The 19593-nt window shown below is 36.2% G+C and overlaps 1 protein-coding gene and 1 non-coding gene across 5 annotated transcripts in view; one reads left to right on the top strand and one right to left on the bottom strand.

Annotated features, from left to right (window-relative positions):
* Nucleotides 1-19593, bottom strand: part of NLK (nemo like kinase) — a 147170-nt gene that overhangs the window by 70560 nt on the left and 57017 nt on the right. The window lies entirely within an intron of this gene.
* Nucleotides 15287-15359, top strand: TRNAA-CGC (transfer RNA alanine (anticodon CGC)). Its single transcript has one exon. It is a non-coding gene; the product is annotated as a tRNA-Ala (tRNA).

Genomic DNA, 19593 nt, shown 5'->3' with positions numbered 1-19593 from the left:
TTGGTCTGAAAGGAAATGACCCCAGAAGGTAACTCAAATCCACAGGAAGAAATGAAAAACAAGAAATGGCAAATACGTGGATAAACAGCACAATATATTGTTGGTTTTAACATATATAGATGTCATATATATGACAATAACAGCACAATAGGGGGAGGGAACTGAGCTATATTGGAGCAAAGTTGTTGCATTCTACCAGAATTAAAATACTATTAATCTGATATAGTTTGTTCAGAAATTAAGATGCACACTGTAATCCCTAGAACAACAAATAATAAAATAACTAAAAAACCAAAGAAGGATTAAAAAAAAAAAAAAATCAAGAGATGAGTTAAAATGGTCAAATGAAAAATAGTTGACACAAAACAAGAAATATAATTTTGAAATATGGATTTGTTTAACACAAAAGATAAAAAGGAAGGCTGTAGCAACAAAAGAAACGAGATATATAGAAAACAAATACTGTAGCAAAATGGCAAATGTAAATTCAATCAATAATTACACTAAATGTGAATGGATTAAACACTTCAATAAAAAGCAGAGATTGACAATTTTTTTAAAGTTTTTTTAAAAAATAAATTTGTTTATTATTTATTTATTTTTGGCTGCGCTGGGTCTTCGTTGCTGCGCGTGGCCTTTCTCTAGCTGCAGTGAGCATGGGCTACTCTTCGTTGTGGTGCATGGGCTTCTTATTGCGGTGGCTTCTCTTGTTGCGGAGCATGGGCTCTAGGCACGTGGGCCTCAGTAGTTGTGGCACGCGGGCTCAGCAGCTGTGGCTCGCAGGCTCTAGAGCGCAGGCTCAGTAGTTGTGGCGCATGGGCTTAGTTGCTCCACAGCATGTGGGATCTTCCCGGACCAGGGATCGAACCTGTGTCCCCTGCATTGGCAGGCGGATTCTTAACCACTGCGCCACCAGGGAAGTCCCAAGGTTGACAATTTTTAAAAAGCAAGATTCAACTATATGCTGTCTACAAAAGACACGCTTTAGATTTAACAATAAAAATGGGTTGGAAGTTAAAAGAGGTAAAGAGACATACCATAAAAACGGTGACCACAAGAGAGCTGCAGAAGCTATGTTAATACAAAACAGAACAGATTTTAAGACAAGTATTACTAGAGACAATGAGGGACATTTCATAAAGATAAAAGAGTAAACACATATACGATAATTACAAATGGTCTACATAGTTAAAAATAGACTCTCAAAATTCACAAAGCAAAACTTGACAGAAGAGAAGAAACAGACAATTCAATAATTATATTTAGAAGTTTTAATACCCCACTCTCAAAGATAAAACAACTAAACAGAAATTAAGCAAGGACAGAAAAGAGTTAAAAAAATACCATCGACTAAGTTTACCTAAGTGACATTTACAGAACACTCTACCCAACAGGAACAGAATACGCATTTTTCTCCAAGCACACACAGAATGTTCCTTAGGAAAGCCCAAATGCTAAGTCAAAAAACAAGTCTCAATAAACTAAGGACTGAAACCAAAATATGTTTTTCAGACCACAGTAGAATTAAATTACAGATGTTAGAAATTTTAGAAATCCCCAAATATTAGAATATGAAACAAAACAAAGAAGAAATCACAAAGAAATTAGAAAATACCTGAATTGAATAAAAATTAAAACACAATATATCAAAATTTACTGGATGCAGTTAAAGCACTGCTTCGAGGGAAAATGTAATTTTCCCTTAATGTAAAATTCCCTTAATTTCCTTTAATCAGTTATATAGAAAATAAAGCCCTCAAATCAGTGAGATATAAGCTTTTATCTACAGACAACTAGAAAAAGAGCATATTAAACCCAAAGCAAGCAAGAGGAAATAACAAAATCACAATGGAAACAATAAAGAAAAAAACACATCAAGAAAATCAATGAAATAAAAAGTTCGTTCTTTGACAAGGTCAAAAAATGTTGATAAGCCTTTAGCTAAACTGATCAAGAAAAAACAAAGATACAAATGGACAAAATCAGGAATGTAAAAGGGGACATCTCTACTAACCCTACACAAATTATTAATTAAAAATATTCCCTTGGGGCTTCCCTGGTGGCGTGGTGGTTGAGAGTCTGCCTGCCAATGCAGGGGACACAGGTAAGAGCCCTGGTCTGGGAGGATCCCGCATGCTGCGGAGCAGCTAGGCCCGTGAGCCACAATTACTGAGCCTGCGCGTCTGGAGCCTGTGCTCCGCAGCGGGAGGGGCCACGACAGTGGGGGGCCCGCGCACCGCGATGAGGAGTGGCCCCCGCTTGCCGCAGCTGGAGAGGGCCCTCACGCAGGGACGAGGACCCAGCACAACCATAGATAAATAAATAAATAAAAATAAATAAATAAAATTAAAAAAAAAAAAAACCTTTAAAAAAATACTTAAAAAAAAAAAAATTCCCTCAATGAATAGCCCAGGTCCAGATGGCATCATTGGTCAATTATATCAAACATTTAATGAAGAAACAGTACCAGTCTTTCACAAATTCTTCCAGAAACTGAGAAGGGACCACTTCCCAACTCATTCTATGAGGCCCACGTCAGACAATGACAAAAGGACTGAATTCCTTTATCACAAGAGATAAAAACTATAGCTTAATATCCTTCAAGAATATTAATGAAAACATCCGTGAGTAGGAAGTCCAATCCAGCAACATAAAATCCAACCCCCATTTATGATAAAAACATTCAACAAACTAGAAACAGAAAACTTCTTCAACCTGATAAAGGGCATATGAAAAACAGAGCTAATATCTTATTTCACAATGAAAGACTGAATGCTTCCCCTTAAGGTCAAGGAACAAGGCAAAGATGTCTGCTCCAGCCACGTCTATTTAAATTTTACTGGAGGGTCTCATCAGTGGAAAAATCGACCCCCCCCTAAAAAATTTTTTTTTAAAAAACATCTAAATTGGAAAGGAAGATCTAAAACTGATTTTATTTGCGGATGACATGATCCTCTATGTAGAAAACCCTAAGGAATACACAAAAACAGTACTTAAACTAATAAACAGGTTTATCAAGGTTGCAGGATACAAGATTATTATACAAAAACCCATTTTTTCTACATGCCAGCAATGAACAATCTGAAAATGAAATTAAGAAAACAATTCCATTCACAACAGAATCAAATCAAATAAAATACTTAGGGAACAAGTTCAACAAACGAAGTGTAAGATATACAGCAAACTATGAAATATTGCTGAAATAAATTACAGAAGATTTAAACAGAGAGAACACTTCATATTCATAAATTGGAAAACTCAATGTTAAGATGGCAATCCCCCCATAGTGACCTACAGATTCAGTGCAATTCCAATCAAAATTGGAACCCTCATATGTTACCGGTGGAAATGTAAAATGGTACATCCACTTTGGAAAACAGTTTGCTTGTTTCTGAAAAAGTTAAAATAAACTTATCATATGATTCAGCAAAGCTACTCATATATTTACACAAGGGAAATGAAAATATATGTTCACACAAAGATTTCTATGTGAATATTCATAGCGGTATTATAGCCAAAAAACTGGAGTCAAATCCATCAACTAGTGGATGGATAAACAAACTATGGTACATCTATACAATAGAATAAAAAGGAACAAACTACTACTTCCTTACAAGCTACTACTTACATGGCTAAACCTCAAAAACATTATGCTAAGTGAGAGAAGCCAAACACAAAAGACCACGTAATATATGATACCATTTATAAGAAATTTTTGGAAGAGACATTTAGAGAGACAGAAAGCATATCAGTAGTTGCTCAGGGTTGGGAACTGGAATGGGTGATTGACCACAAATGGTTAAGTTTTGTGGGTAATGAAAATGTTCTAAAATTGGGTCGGGGTGATGATTGCATAACAGTGGAAATTTACTAAAAATTACAGAATTATTACATACTCATGATGGGTGAATATTATGGTAAGTAAATTATGCTTCACTAAAGCTGTTAAAACAAAAACGTCACCTCAGAATACTGACTGTTTACAATATTCTAGACCCTATTCTGATTTTATGCTATATAATTCCCCCCTTGATATTTATATAGTTTTTCCATTTATCCACAGAGATTTCACATTTCAAAGAATACAGAAAAATCATAACTTCTCTCTCTTTTTTCTCTTAATATCAGCGTTTTGTTAATCTCTAATTCATCTGGAAATTCCTATAATGTATGCAATGAGGAATTAATTTTTGGAACTGAATGAATGAATCCATGAATCAATCTTTGGAACTGCTACTTTGCTTTATGGTTTACTTGTTTATTTTTCAACCAATACTATTTGATAATTGTCACTTAATATGTCTTATAACTTCTTCATATATACATTATTGCCATATAATCAAATTCTTTAAAGCAGCTACCATCAAATTTAGCACATCAGAATCAACTGGTAGGCTTTACGAAAAGAAACACAAAAACGAAACAACCCAATTTCATTACTTCCTAAGAATTTGTATTTTTTTTTTAAAATTAATTTATTTATTTATTTTTGGCTGAATTGGGGCTTCGTTGCTGCACACAGGCTTTCTCTAGTTGCGGCGAGTGGGGGCTACTCTTCGCTGTGGTGCGCGGGCTTCTCATTGTGGTGGCTTCTCTTGCTGCGGAGCACGGGCTCCAGGCGTGCAGGCCTCAGTAGTTGTGGCTCGTGGGCTCTAGAGCGCACGCTCAGTAATTGTGGCGCACAGGCCTAGTTGCTCCACGGCACGTGGGATCTTCCCGGACCAGGGCTCGGACCAGGGCTCAAACCCGTGTCCCCTGCACTGGCAGGCGGACTCCCAACCACTGCGCCACCAGGGAGACCCCAGAATTTGTATTTTTAAAAGCTCCCAGCTGACTCTGACTTTACTCAGATTGAAGAACTACTGCTTTAAACACAGTGCTTCTGTAACTTTAGGTACATAAGAATCACCCAGAATTCTTAAAGTCTTAAGATGAAGATTGATTCACTAAGTCTGCAGTGGTGAATTGAGGTTCTGCATTTATAACAAGCTTCCAGGTGATGCTGATTTTACTGGTAGCAAGGTTTTAAGATATGTATCTTACTTGGTTAAATATTAAATATTAAATACATAAGGTAAACATGGGATCTTAGTATATTTGGCCTTCCCATTAGCCAGGGTATAAGTCCTCATTTATTCTAACTTCTTTTATGCTTGCCATTAAAGTTTTATTGTTCACATATACAGAGTAAGCTAAAGTATCATGTCTAGTGCCCTGATTTTTGTGACTGCCACTTAGGGGATGCCTCTTGACTGCCTGGCTCTGGAGGCCAGAGGATTTTGTGTCCTGGTCCCATGGGACTGTAATGATTTGTGTCACCCAGAAAGAAGCTCATACCCCATCTGGTGCCTTGATTTTTGTTACTGCTGCTGGGAACACCTCTACCCCTCCTGGCTCTGGTGGCCAGCAGGGCTTATACGTGTGGTCCCAAAAGACTGTATATATTTGCATACATTTAAAAGCTGATGCCTGAGGATCTGGCTTCTAGTTGTCCTGAATCTGGGTGCTGAGACCCTCCCTTTTGGGACACTGACAGGTCTTAGCACATCCTCAACTATTAGGAACTATTAAAAATGTAATAAGCTGCTTGGACAATCACAAAGGTTTGAGAGACAACCAAGAGCTGAAGTAGGGTTGAATGATAAGGTTCATCTCCTACACAGGCCAGTCCTTCAAGACTGGGAGATGTGGTTGCTTCATCTACTGTATAGAAACCAACAGAGAGTAAAGCAAAATGAAGAAACAGAGGAATATGTCCTAAATGAAAGAACAAGATAAAGCCTCACGGAAAAAAAACCTTAATGAAACAACAGAGTTAAGTAATTTACCTGATAAAGAGTTCAAAGTAATGGTCCTAAAGATGCTCACTGATCTGGGGAGAAGAATGGATAGACACAGTGAGAACTTCAACAAGAAATGGAAAATATAAGAATGTAGCAAATATTTAGAAATCACAGAGCTGAGGGATACAATAACAGCACTGAAAAATACACTAGAGGGGTTCAACAACAGACTAGATGAAGCAGAATAAAGAATCAGTCGACTTCTAGAAGGCAGTGGAACTCACCCAGTTAGAACAGCAAAAAGAAAAAAGAATGAGAAAAAGTGAAGACGGCTTAAGGAACTTTTATGGGACAACATCAAATGGCCTAACATTTGCATCATAGGGCTTCCAGAAGGAGAAAACAGAGAGAAAGGGGCAGAAACATTATTTAAGGAAATAATGGCTAAAATCAACAGACATTCAGATCCAGGAAGCCCGAAGAGCTGCAAATAAGAAACATCCAAAAAAACCCATACCAAGGCACATTATAATTAAAAATGCCAATTTAAAGACAAGGAGAGAATATCAAAGGCAGCAAGAGAAAAATAACTTGTTACATACAAGGTAACCCCCCCTAAGGCTATGAGCAGATCTTTCAGCAGAAACTTGTAGGCCAGAAGGTTGTGCATGATATATTCAAAGAGCTGAAAGAAAAAAAACTTCCAACAAAGAATATCTTCTTGGGACTTCCCTGGTGGCCCAGTAGTTAAGACTCCGCACTCCCAATGCAGGGGGCCCGGGTTTGATCCCTGGTCAGGGAACTAGATCCTGCATGCCACAACTAAAGATCCCACACGTGGCAACAAAGATCCCGCACGTGGCAACAAAGATCCCACATGCTGCAGCTAAGACCTGTTGCAGCCAAATAAATAAATAAATATATATTAAAAAAAAAAAAAAAAAAGAATATTCTACCCAGCAACATTATTAATCAGAAGTGAAGGAGAGATTCTGAAAAAAGATTTCCAGAGAAGCAAAGGAGTTCATCACCACTAAACTGGTCTTATAAGAAACGTTAAAGAGACCTCTTTTAGCTGAAAAGAAATAGCACTGATTAGTAACAAGAACACATATTAGGGGACTTCCCTGGCAGTCCAGTGGTTAAGACTCCATGCTTCCACTGTAGGGGGCATGAGTTTGATCCCTGGTCGGGGAACTAAGATCCCGCATGCTGCATGGTGCAGCCAAAGTAAAAAAAAGAACACATACAAAAGAATAAATCTCACTGGAAAGGTAAATATATAGTAAAGATAGTGGATTAATCCCTTATAAAGCTAGTATGAAGGTTAAAAGACAAAAGTAGTAAAAAATATCAATAACTATGATTATGATAGTTAGTTAAGGGATACAGAAGATAATGATGATTTTTGGATCATCTGGCAACTCTATTTTCAGTTTTTTGAGCAACCTCCATAGTTTTCCACAGTGGCTGCACCAATTCACATTCCCACCAACAATGTAGGAGGGTTCCCCTTTCTCCATACCCTCTCCAGCATCTGTTATTTGTAGATTTTTAAAAATGATGGCCATTCTGACCAGTGTGAGGTAGTACCTCACTGTAGTTTTGATTTGCATTTCTCTAATAATTAGCGACGTTCAGCGTCTTTTCATGTTCCTTTTGGAAGACTGGCCTTCATTTCTATGTTCTGTCCTTATCAGGCACCATATCTGTCTGCCTCACAAAATAAATTAGTAGCTTTCAGTGTTTTGTAGCTATTTATGATATAGGTATTATATGTTAAAAAATATTCACCAGTGATCCTAGCAAATTGTCTTGTGTTTCCTATTACAATTGATTTATTCAAAGTATCTAGTTGTGTAGTGTTCTAGATTTTTAAAGTCTAGTTTCTAAATTTTTATAAATGCTATCCATTTCAGTAGTTATGTTAATTTTGTCTACCTTATCACTCTGTTCTTTTCATAGATCCTTTTGAGATTAGCTGGCCCATTATATATAGGTTTTTTTTTCTTGTTGAAACAGGCAGGTAGAGTTGAACAAAACTCTTAAGTTTAGCTTTGCCAGTCTTACGAGCTGAAAAATTGGTGATGGGGGTTTTTATGTCTTTCAAGTAGTACATAGCCTTTTGTAGTATGTATTTCTCTTTTTTGTCTGGTTGAAAACCAGCTATGTTTTGCTACTCATTTCTTAGTTTTTGTACCATAATATGAAGATGCTGCATGTAAAATTTATGCTGAAAGTATTTACTAAAAAATTGTGTGTATTCAAATCTGTGCACTAAAGCACACACGCCTACTATTTCCATTTCATTCTCTCAAAAATTTACCTTATTATGTTACTGAGAGCAATTAGTTTTTGATTTATTTGAATCGAAATTTTAATAGTGAGGGACTTCGCTGGTGGTCCAGTGGCTAAGACTATGCACGCCCAGTGCAGGGGGCCGGGGTTCAATCCCTGGTCAGGGAACTAGATGCCACATGTCATAACTAACAGTTCGCATGCCACAACTAAAGATCCCACATTGCACAACTAAAAAAGATCCTGCATGCCGCAACTAAAAGATCCTGCATGCTGCAACTAAAGATCCTGCATGCCACAACTAAGAGATCTGGTGCAGCCAAATAAATAAATTAAATAAATATAAAAAGAAAGAAATTTTAACAGTGAGATGTTGTTTCCTACTCAACTGTTATGGTATATAGCTCTTGCATTTATCAGTTTTTGTTTCCCATGGTTTCCTGTTATGTAACCTGGAACACATCTGCTGGCATATAAGAATGGTGTGTAAGACATATCCCAATTTTACAAAAGAAATTTTGAGATACTTTATGTATTTTCATTATATATGAATTGAAAATGATTTTAAATGTACAGGAAAGCACTATTTTGTTCATATAAATAAAGCACACTGTGTAATAAACAATTTAGTTGAGGATAATAAGTTCTGAATAAGCAAAAATATTCTAAAAACTAAGATAATTTTCTTTTTGGCCGCGGGGCTTATGGGATCTTAGTTCCCTGACAAGGGGTCGAACCTGTGCCCTCGGCAGTGAAAGCATGGAGTCCTAACCACTGGACCGCCAGGGAGTTCCCAAAAGTAGGAAAATTTAACAAATTGAGGTATGTTTTCAACAACATAGATATAATGAGGCACACAAATCATAATTCAAAGTATTTTATGCTAGGTTCTTCAACCATAATATGGAAATGAAATAAATCACCCCCAATAGGAACATCAAACATTGCAAACAATTTTTTTCATATCTTGGTGTTCTAGCATAGGGCTAAATTCACCCTTGGCTCTGGGCAGAAAAGCCTGCTGGCATAATGCAGGGAGCAAACTGGCTCTAATGAGCAGGGTGATCATAATTAGCTAACAATGTCTACCACAGACCCACCTGGGGAAATGGGGGTGGAATGGAATGTTGCTGTTAACAGATAACAAGGGCTTTCATCTATGGCCAGTCGATGGGTAAATCACCAGGTCTTCTTCATGGCTCACTCAAGAAATGACAGGGGGAGGATTTGGCTGCCCAAACACCTTGGCAGGGGTGTAACTGATGACTGACTCCTTACTTTTTCCCAAATCCATTTTTCACCAGCAAATGACCCCTGTATCCCTTTGAAGAGTAATCCATATTTTCTCCCACTTGAAAAGGCAGCTGGAGGGAAGAAGAAAATACCATCCTAGGTTTAGATCTGAAGCATACCAGCCTTTGGACCAAACAACAATTTAAAAATTTTATATTACCAGCCTATATATATATAGCCTATATATATATATATATATATATATATATATATATAAATATACAAATATATATATATATATAAAAATATATAAATAATATAATTACAAACTATAAAATCTCAGGTACAGAGGAATTCATTTGCTTCAGCTACAGCTCATTAGCCACCTGTTATACCACAGTTAGAATATCAGGTGTGTATTATTACGTGGTAGGAAGATTTTAAGTCCTCCTCTGGGATATGAATTTGAAAGACAGCACTGGGTGAAAGTAGGTGCCTGTCTCCTTTCTCTTCAGCTAAGACAGAAAACCTTGAACCAAGGTGAAGATTCAGTGTAGTAATCAAGATAGTCATGCAGAATGCAGCTGAATACAGGAAAATGGTCTGCTGCCTGGCATTTTACTGAGGAGAACACCTGAAGAACAGAAGGCTAGCAGAATTAAACTGGGATTTAATGGCGCAACAGTTTTAGTAGTGGAAGGTCAGAAAAAGTGACCAAAAGGAAACCACAAAATGGATTTAGAACTAGGACAACGTGAGTTTGTTCTTAGAGTTTCTTTTGCTACTTATATCCAAAATACCATCCCAGGGAAAAGAAAGGCTTTTTTATATGGAACCTACAGGGTTCCATATAAAAAGATTTCAAGACTATTACTACCACCTCCTATCAAATAACTGCAACTTACTTCCACATGAATCCTGAATCACTCCTTGAGAGCCTTGCTCTGCTTATTGTCAGTTTCACTTCAGGAAAGATGAAGCTAACCATCAAAGTCATGAGGATGAGAAATGTCAAGTTTGTTTGCCAAAAAAAGTCTATCTGAAAACCACCACTTACAACATCTAGTAAAGATAACTAAAATCTAGCCCCTGTCTTCCAGTGACTGGCCCCACTTTGATAAAGTAAAAATGATTGTTTATATATAGCAATTTGTTATCAGGTCACACAAATCCCCAGGAGAAACAAACCAGAGAAATAAGAACTGCCAAGGTCTACCTAAGAAAGAGGCTAGAAAGGCAGCTTTACATCTAGTCCAAGATGGTATCTTAAAATCCCTGCCTGCTCTTAGAGAATATAGTAGTTTCGGTGACCAATATAATAAAGTGAACATCAGGCAGGAAACATTCATCACTAGACAAAGGGTAAATGGGGAATCTCAAGTTGAAAAGGAATTCTGAAGTGTTTCACTTATTAAGTAGCAACTACAACCAATAATACAAATAGAATGAGAGTATACAAAATGATAAAGGTATGAGTCAAAAATTAGTAGGTAAAGTGGTCAGAATAAATTCTTCAAAGAGCTTATCAATCTTAAAACTATCTCCCTTGGAACAGAAGTATAACCTACAAACCTGCTAAGTTTAGGAAGAGAGTAGAGTTTTGCCTGTTTTCAGAAGTATTTATTCAGAACTTGGTTTCAAAAGTTCATCAATGACATTAATTTGCCACCACTGTGATAACCAGACAAAATTTAAAATGTAAGCATATTTCCAAATCCGTTATTATATCATTTATAAATATACATTAAAAATTCCCTTAATTAAATCTCTAGAACTTTAAATATGTAGTGACTATCTGAAGCAGCTCTCTTGAACTGTTTTTAATATATGGCTGAATACAAATAACTTTCAAACAAAAATTTTCACAGTACAAAAGTTTCAAAGTTCAGAAGAAATAAACCATAATTTTAAAAAGTGAGTGCAAAAAATATTTTAATTTTTTAAGTAAAAAGGCACGCAATGCATATTCTCAATGTCTAAACTTCCAGAGAGCAATCAGTCTACAGGACTCATCCTTGTCACTCTCACAACATTTTTAACACTATACATAAAGTTGCAAGACTGATACAAAATAAAACTTCCTCCCACTTCACCACTGTTGTTTAGAACAGAATGGCGACTTCTAAACTCTCTTACACTGGACCAAAAAACCAGAAGTGCTATTCCCTTTTCAAATGGCTATTCTTAAACATGTAACCTAGAAGTCCTCTAAAGAGTTACTACAGCACATAAGGAAGGTAGAATAAATTTATATAACATTGGAGATGTTCTACTAATCTGATTTGCAAAGACAAAGCCTTTTTCAATGTCAAAATCATATCAAAAATGAAAAAACTGTAACATCGAAAAAAGATCCTCAATGATTGAAGATATACAGGAATAATTCTAATAAGGGATGAGGATAGATAGGTAATAAATGGATATAGATATATAAAAATGTAAAATCTTACGGAAAAACCCAAAAGATAACTTGAATAAACAGAATAAACCACGTGCCTGAAAGAGAAGAGTGCGGCAGATTCTTTTCCAAAAATGGCCACGATAATAGTACTAGTCTCACATGTTCTTCAAAACTCTTCAAAACATTGCCATTTCGCTCACAGAGAGATGGGCCTATTTTCTTCCCTTTCCTTGAATCTGGGGGAAGGCTTGTGACTTGTGTTATCCAAATGCTGAAATTCTCCCAAACACAAACCAATCAAACAAGACCTCTCTCTTGGCCTTTTGAGCTGAGCTACCATGTAAGAAGTCTGGCTATCCTGCAGCCATCATGCTGAAGTGACCACAAGTGAAAAAGATGCTTCAGGAGCCCTACTTCTTCCATCCCCAGCTGTTTGAATCTTCCCAGTCTAGGCACCATTTATGTAAGGAAGCCTTCTGATGATTCCAGCCTTCAGCCTTGGAACTGTCCATGCTGACACCAAATGCAGCAGAAACTAGCCATCCCCACCGGCCGGGCCCTCCTCATCAGACTGCAGATTCAGGAGCATGTCGTTTTTTAGCTCTAAGTTTTCAGGTGGTGTTACACAGCCATAGTTAAGTGGGAAAATAGTACTAGGATGTAAATTATCGATTCATTTATAAATTTAACAAAATTACAATTAATACTCCAGAAAGATTTTGGAGAAAATCTGATAAAACGATTCTGTGGCAGATTAAAGATGGCCATAAATTCTTAGACACAAACCCATTAACCCTTCAGACTAGACAAACTCACAGGTGAATACCACACCAAGTGACCCTAGTCAACGTCATGTGGAGCAGAATTCCCAGCCAACCCTGCCTGAACACCTGGCCCACAGATTGTGAACAAATAAAATTACTGAGTTTTAAGTCACTAAGTTTGGAGTAGTTTGTTATGCAGCAACAGATAACTGGAACAGGTTCTAAGATTTATCTAAAAGAATAAACAGTGATAAATAGCTACAAAAATGATAAAATAAGATGCTTTGCTTTTCAGATATGAAATGTAACAAGCTATAAAAGTTATAATATTACAGTGTGGTATTAGAACATAAATACATGACAATTTTAAAAAACAGAAAATTCTGAAACAGACCCAATTAGATATAAAATTTTACAGAATGATAAATGTATCAAATCAACAGAAAAGGGATATATTATGCAACAAATGGTGCTGGGACAACTAACTAATTACTTTAGGGGGGAAAAGTTATATCTTTACCTAATCTTTATGCCAAAACCAACAAAAAAAATATAGATAGACTGAATATTTGAAAGTAGAAAATAAAGCCATAAAATCACTAGAAAAAAAGACAGATGAATAGTTATACATTCTTTTTTTTTTCAAATTAATTAATTTATTTTTGGCTGTGCTGGGTCTTCGTTGCTGCACGTGAGCTTTCTCTAGTTGCGGCAAGCAGGGGCTACTCTTTGTTGTGGTGCGCGGGCTTCTCATTGTGGTGGCTTCTCTTGTTGCAGAGCATGGGCTCTAGGCACGTGGGCTTCAGCAGTTGTGGTTCGTGGGCTCTAGAGTGCAGGCTCAGTAGTTCTGGCGCACAAGCTTAGTTGCTTCGCGGCATGTGGGATCTTCCTGGACCAGGGATCGACTCCGTGTCCCCTGCATGGGCAGGCATATTCTTAACCACTGCACCACCAGGGGAGTCCCATAGTTATATGCTCTTAAAATGGGCAAGACCTTTCTAAGTATAACAAAAAGCATCAGTCATAAAATAAAAATCTGTCAAATTTGACTATGTAAGAATTATAAGCACTATAAGAAAAAAAGAAAGCCAGGAAAACATTTTAAAATATGATACTTATCTTTCACGTATAAAAGTTTTTACAAATTGATAAGAAACAGCTCAATAGAAAAAAAATGGGCAAAGGGCATAAATAGGGACTTCACAGAAAAATATATATGGCCCATTATTTAAAAAAAGAAACACTGACTGGAGGAGAGTAACAGAATCTAGACACTCTACAACACAACATTCATGATGTCCAGGATACAATCCAAAACTATCTAATATATGAAGAACCAAGATAACGGAACACATGCTCAAGAGAAAATAAAATTTGGCAAGTTTGACTCTGAGATGAACCGGAGGTTTAAACAAAAAACAAAGATTTTAAAATGGCTGTTATGATCCTCAATAAAATAAATCAAAACATGCTCTTAATAAATGAAAATCTCATCAGAAAATAAGAAATCTCAGTAGAAAAATAAAGCCAAAAAGACAAAAGCAAGTTCTAGAGCTGAAAAGTTCAGTTTCTGGAAAAGAAAAAAAAAATTCAATGAATGAACTTAACAGCCAAATGGAAACAGCAGAGGAAAAAGTTAGTGAACATGAAGATAGGTCAATAGAAATGATCCAAGATGAAGAACACACACACACAACATTTTTTAAAAATAAAAGAACAGTCTCAGGGACCTATATGATTAGATTAAACAGGCCAGCATATTTCTAACTGGAATGCCACAAGGAGTGGAGAAAGAAAATGGGACAGAAAAAATATTTTAGGAAATAATGATTGTAATTTTCCCAAATTTGATGAAAGCATCATAGTCAAACTATTGACATACAAACATTAAGAGCAAATCTTGAAGGCAGCAAGAGAAAAACAACATATTATATACAAGGTAAAAAAATACACTGATTTACAACCTACTTCTTATCAGGAATCATGGAAGGCCAACAGAAAGTGGAATAACATCTTTGAAATGCCTTTGAAAGAAAAAATAACTCATACTTCCATGTACTCAGTGAAAATATCCTTCCAAGAATAAAGGCAAAATAAAAATGTTCACAGACTGTTTTAAAAATTAAGAAAATTAATTGGCAGCAGACCTACAATACAAAAAATGCCAAAGAAATTTCCTTAGACTTAAGGGAATTGATACCAGATAAAAACTTGGATCCTCAGAAAACAATAAAGAACACTGAAAATGATAAATATCTGGTTAATGCAAAAACTTTTTTCCTGATTGCCTTTTCCTCTTAATTCTTTATAAACCATTAAACAGTTCAAAGAAAAACCTATATCACTATTTTATGGTTCATAATGTACTACATATAACAACTATAATATAAAGGATGAGATGGTTTGAGAGCTATAACACTGCAAGATTTCAATATTTAATGAGAAGTGGTATGTTATTAATTGTAGGTGAGCTGTAAAAAGCTAAGGATGTATACCACCATCCCTAGGGCAACTACTAAAAACATAATGCAAAGAAGTACAGCCAAAATACCAAAAGGAAATTGAAGTCAAATTCTAAAAATATACTTCAAATAATCCAAAAGTGAGGGGGGTAGGCAAAAAGGAACATAAAAACAAAAAACAGGAGACAACAGAAAACAAAAAATAATATGGTAACCCAAACCTAACCATATCACTAATTATATTAAACATTAATGGACTAAAAATTCCAATTAAAAGGCAGAGACTGTCAGAATGCATAATAAAACAATACCCACTCTGTGCTGTCTATGAGAGACACAGGGACTTCCCTGGTGGTCCAGTGGTTAAGACTTCACACTCGCAATGCAGAGGGCCCGGGTTCGATCCCTGGTCAGGGAACTAGATCCCGCATGCTGCAACTAAAGGTCCCGCATGTCACAACAAAGACCTGGCGCAGCTAGCTAGCTAGCTAGCTAGCTAGAAAATAAATAAATAAATATTCAAAGAGACACAGTTAAACCATAAAGACAGATAGGGTAAAAGTAAATGGATGGAAAATAATACACCATGTAAACAGTAAGCATAAGAAGGCCGGAATATTAATATTAGATAAAACAGATTTCAGGACAAAATTTATTCAAAATACAAAGAGAGGCATGCTATATACATAGAGGACAATTTGTCAGGAAGACACAGCAATCATAAGTGTGCATGTGGCCAATAACAGAGCTTCAAAATAAATGAAACTAAAATTCACAGAACTAAAAAGAGAAGCAGATCATTCCACAACTATAATTGTGATTTTAACACCTGTCATAGTAATTGGCAAAACAGCTAGGCAATATATCAGAAAAGACATAGCTGACCTTTCTTTACTTTGTATTTATAGAACATCATACTCAACAACAGCAGAATAGAAATTCTTTTCATAAGCATATGCTATATGTTTACCATGATAGACCATATCCTGAGCTGTAAAACATTTCAATAAATTAAAAAAGATTAAGATTATATAAAGAATGTTCTGGGCTTCCCTGGTGGCGCAGTGGTTGAGAATCTGCCTGCTAATGCAGGGGACGCGGGTTCGAGCCCTGGTCTGGGAGGATCCCACATGCCGCGGAGCAACTAGGCCCGTGAGCCACAACTACTGAGAGCCTGCGCGTCTGGAGCCTGTGCTCCGCAACAAGAGAGGCCGCGATAGTGAGAGGCCCGTGCACCGCGATGAAGAGTGGCCCCTGCTTGCCGCAACTAGAGAAAGCCCTCGCACAGAAACGAAGACCCAACACAGCCAAAAATAATTAATTAATTAATTAAAAAAAAAAAGTCATTCTCCTACATACCACAATACCATTATCACACCCAACACAATTAAAAAAAAAAAAAGACTATATAAAGAATGTTCTTTAGCCATAATGGAATTAAATTAGAAATCTATAACAATAAGATCAAGAGAAAAACAGAAATATTTGGAAATTAACAACACACTTCTAAATAATCAGTGAGTCAAACAAGAAATCACAAAAGAAATTTCAAAATATTTTGAATGGAAGGAAAATGAAAATACCACAGAGCAAAAATTTGGGATGCAATTAAAACAGTGTTTACAAGGAAACTTAACACTTTGGATGACTGTGTTAGGAAAAGAGATGCGAAATCAATAACCTGAATTTTCACTTTAAGAAGCCAGAAAAGGAATAGCAAATGAAATCCAAAATAACCAGGAAGGAACCAATAAAGGGCAGAAATCAATTAAAGAAAAATAATAGACAAAAATTAATGAAACCGAAAGCTAGTTCTTTAAAAAGACTGATAAAATTGCTAAGCCTCTGGCAATACTGATCAAGAAGAAAAAAGAAAAAGTAAGAGAGGCCACAACTTATCAGTATCAGAAATGAATATGGGTATATCACTACAGATCCTGCAGCTATTAAAAGTATAAGGGAGTATTATTAAAATTTTTATGCTTATTAATAAATTTAACAACCTAGGTGAAATGAACAAATTTCTTGGAAGACACAAATGACCAAAATTGACCCAAGAAGAAACAGATAACCTTAATAACCCTATATCAACTAAAGAAATTGCATTCATACTTTTAAAACTTCCTTTAAGAAAAATTCAAGACACAGATGGCTTCCCTGGTATATTCTATCAAATGTTTAAGGAAACAAAACCAATTTTACGCAAACTCTTTCAGAAAATAAAGAAGGCAGGAACAATATTCAATTCATTTTATAAGATCAGTATTATCCTAATATAAAAGGCAGACACAGACAGCAGAAGAGAATTACAGACCACCTCAAGAACACAAAACATAAGTAGCAAAACTCCTTAACGAAATGTTAACAAATTGAATCCAATGGTATATACAAGGGAAAATTCATCACAATCAAGTGGGGTTTAATCTGGGAACTCAAGGTTAGTTTAACTTCTGCAAATCAAAGCAATTCACCATATTAGAATAAAGGAGAAAAGGAATGCAACCGTTTGAATAAACACAGAAAAAGCACTTGACAAAATTTAATATTCTTTCATAATTAAAGGTAGATGATAACTTTCTCGACCAGATTAAAACTAACAGCTAAAATCATACTCAATGATAAAAAGCTCGAGACTTCCCTGGCGGTCCAGCGGTTAAGACTTCGCCTCCCAATGCAGGGGGTGCAGGTTCAATCCCTGGTCAGGGAGCTAAGATCCCACATGCCTTGTGGCCAAAGAACCAAAACATAAAACAGAAGCAATATTGTAACAAATTCAATAAAGACTTTAAAAATGGTCCACATCAAAAAAATCTTAAAAAAAAAAATGATGAAAGGCTCAATGTTTTCTAAGATCACGAAAAAGGCAAGGATGTCCACTCTCCCCACCTCCATTTAAGCAGTGTTCTGGAGTACCTAGCCAATGCAATAAGGGGGAAAATAAATAAAAGGCATATGGGTGAGAATTTAAGAAGTAAAATTGTCCTCATTGATGGATGACATGTTCACACACATATCAAACTCTAAGGAATCTACAACAAAGCTACTAGAACTAATAAGTCAATGTAGCACAGTTCCAGGATATGAGGTTAATAAACAAAATCAAATTGTATTTCTACATACTATCAATAAACAATCAGAAGATAAAAATTTAAAAAACCCCATTTACAATAAAATAGAATGAAAAAATAATATACTTAAGAATAAATTTAATGAAAGATGTGCAAGATCTATACACTGAGAACTATAAAACATTACAAAGGGAAATTACAGACAACCTAAATAAAAATACACTATGTCCATGGATCCATGTTCATCGGCTTCAAGGACTTAATATTGCTCAAACAGCAAAACTTCCGAAATTGATATTTATATTCAATGCAATTCCAATCAAAATTCTGCAATCTTTTCCGAAGAAATAAAGAACTGATTTTAAGGACTTGCAATACCTGATTTTGAGACATGTTATAAAGCTACAGAAATCAAGATGGTGTGGTATTGGCATAATGATAGACACACAGACATAAAACAGAGTAGAGTCCAAAAACAGACCCATGCTTACATGTCAACTGATTTTCAACAAAGAGAGGCCAAGGTAGTTTCAATGGAAGGAAAGTTTTTCAATCAATGGTGCTGGAACAATGGGATAACCATATGGGGAACAATGAACATGACCCTTAACTCACGCTATATACAAAATTAATTCCAAGTTAATCACAGACCTAAATATAAGAGTTAAAACTATTAACTTTCAGAAAAAATAATAGGAGAAAATTTTTGTGACTTTGAGTTAGACAAAGATTTCTAAAATAGGACACAAAGAAGCACAAGCTATAAGAGGAAAAAAAAAGATGAAATGGACTTCCCTGGTGGTGCAGTGGTTAAGAATCCGCTTGCCAATGCAGGGGACACGGGTTCGAGCCCTGGTTTGGGAAGATCCCACATGCCGCGGAGCAACTAAGCCCGTGCGCCACAACTACTGTGTGCTGCAACTACTGAAGCCCCCACGCCTAGAGCTCATGCTCCGCAATGAGAAGCCACTGCAATGAGAAGCCCGTGCACTGCAATGAAGAGAAGCCCCCTACTTGCAGCAACCAGAGAAAGCCTGTGCGCAGCAAAAGACCCAACACAGCCAAAAATGAATAAATAAATACATAAATTAAAAAAAAAAAAAAAGATGAAATGAACTTTATTGAGATAAAAAATTTTGCCTTCCTACAAATAACAAATGCTGGAGAGGATGTGGAGAAAAGGAAACCCTCCTATGCTGTTGATGGGAATAGAAATTGGTGCAGCCACTATGGAGAACAGTATGGAGATTCTTCAGAGAACTAAAAATAGAGTTGCCATATCCAGCAATTCTACTCCGGGGCATATATCCAGAAAAAACTATAATGCAAAAAGATACATGCACCCCCCATGTTCACTGCCACACTATTCACAATAGCCAAGACATGGAAGCAACCTAAATGTCCATCGACACATGAATGGATAAAGAAGATGTGAGATACACACACACACACACACACACACACACACACACACTGGAATATCAGCCACAAAAAAGAATGAAATAATGCCATTTGCCGCTACATGGATGGACCTAGAGATTACTCTACTAAGCGAAGTAAGTCAGAAGGAGAAAGACAAATACC

The sequence above is a fragment of the Eschrichtius robustus genome, chromosome 20 (genome assembly GCF_028021215.1).
Source record: "Eschrichtius robustus isolate mEscRob2 chromosome 20, mEscRob2.pri, whole genome shotgun sequence".
Taxonomy (NCBI): Eukaryota; Metazoa; Chordata; class Mammalia; order Artiodactyla; family Eschrichtiidae; genus Eschrichtius; species Eschrichtius robustus.
Note: the sequence above shows the minus strand (reverse complement) of the source record. Positions and strands in the feature narration are given on the sequence as shown.